The following is a 2,031-nucleotide window of genomic DNA, read 5'->3' on the forward strand; positions in this document are numbered from 1 at the left end:
CCGGGCCCCGGCCGTAGCGAACCGGGCCCCGGCCGTAGCGAACCGGGCCCCGGCCGTAGCGAACCGGGCCCCGGCCGTAGCGAACCGGGCCCCGGGGCTCCCCCCGGCCCAGAAACACCCCGGGAAACCAACACCGCCGGGAAAAAACTGATTATTCCTCATCTTTTCGGGGCTGCCAGGCCAGTGGGAGCGCGTCAGAAATAAGTGTGTGTCGTTCCCCGTCTCCCAGGAAGAGCTTCCCCAGGTAAAAGCACCGGGAACTAGGACTTGGCACAGTGAATTTGTCCCTGCTGTAGGAAAAAGAGCACAGCCAGGGCACAGCACTCCCTCCTCCAAAGGCAGCTCCTGTCTCCGCCATGTGCTTGTCTCCGTGAAGAATTCAATAAGTGCTCGTAGCAGTTGGGAGAATCAATTATGACGAAGGGAAGTCAGGGATAAGACACTGCTGGAAGAGCCTTTGGGATGTGTGGGACTGAGCTCGGAAGGGGGCAGTCACTCCCAGCAGTACAAACACACAGCACAAAGCACAGGCTGGCAGGCGGGCCCTGACAGCAGCACTCGGACAAACCTCACTGCTGTGTTGTGTTTCCGTGACTTTGCCCATCAAACGCTGAAGGTGACAGGCCCAAAGTGTCCCCAGCTCTGCATCCGGCTGCTGTGGAGCACAAAGGTGCTCCCAGGGATGACCGCAATGCCAGCAAACCCTCCCACCCAGCACAGACACCGCTGGAGCTCGTGTGTGGGGCTGGCAACACTGAAAACATGAAACACAGCCCTGATTCTATCCTACAGCACGGTCCCAGAGGTTTTGCTGCCCAGGGCTGAGAGCAATCTGACCCAGTGTTAATAAATAAAGGAAATCCCCCAAGGACTGTATGCAGTCACCTAGAACTTGTCCTCTGGAATCGTGGGTGCCTGTCTGTGGAAGCGTTCCCAGCATCCACGGAGGGTTCAGGGGCTTGGCTGGGTTGTTTATGGCTCATCGTGACAGGTCCAGGCCAAATCCCACCACCCTCACCACTGCTGCACCCCCTGTTTCAGGAATATACTGATACAGTTTCTAAAGACTCCCCTTCCCTGCAACTCAGCCCCTCACCACACATCCCCCCAGTGAATTTACTCCCTCCTTTGTTCCCCCAGCACCTCTCCAGGACAAATCCCACTGACTGCATTGGCAGTCATACAGGGAAAGCTTTTCAGAGGAGAAAACCTGGAAGGCCTGGAAAATGAGCCCTGCCAGCTGCCTGGAACCCCTCAGGCCAGGCTCTTCTCCTGAACAGCAAGGGCTCAGCAGGCAGCAGTGAGACCTGTGCTCAAATCTGAGACTAACCCTAACCGAGACATTTGAGCCCTGCTTCTCTGCAGAGGCGGGGAGCCAGCCCCGTGTCGCTGCACAGAGACACCAAACATCCAAGAAGGTGGAGAAGGTCCAGGGGAAAGCTACACACTGCCTCCCAGTATTCTACAGCAGCACTCTGTGTCTGCCAAGAGAGGAAACAGTGGCTCTCTGGCCTGAAGCACCCCTGCAAGACGTGTAGTGCAGAGCTCCTCTGCAGCTAGCTTCCCAAAAACCCCTCAGGAGGAGCCTCTCTGTGCACAGAGGAGAGGAGGTTCAGCCCCTGAGAGAGCCCTGTTACACTTAAACCTCAGCTAGAAACCCAGAGAAGCACCCTGAGATCAGTCCCTGCCTCTGCTGACCTTGGCTCTGCCCTCACTCCCCTGCTGAGCTCCGCCGTGCTGAGGGGTTCCTGCAGAGCAGCCCTGCAAATAACACAGGAATAACTGCAGCTGCACAGCGGGCTCTGGCTCACAAGGGAGCAGAGAGGCAGCCCAGGCACTCTCCATCGTCATGTTGGGTTCCTTTAGTCCCTTCTGGGAAATGGAGCTGGAAGCTGCTGTTGTGCAAGAGCCAAGGTGAACAGGATTCCTCAGGGGAATGAGGTCTGGCTGCGGGAGCCTCCTTGGGATGAACACTGGCCATTCACAGCCATCTCCAAAACCATTAAACACTAAGAGGACACAAGACATCAC

The sequence above is a fragment of the Parus major genome, chromosome 4, assembly GCF_001522545.3.
Source record: "Parus major isolate Abel chromosome 4, Parus_major1.1, whole genome shotgun sequence".
Lineage (NCBI taxonomy): Eukaryota > Metazoa > Chordata > Aves > Passeriformes > Paridae > Parus > Parus major.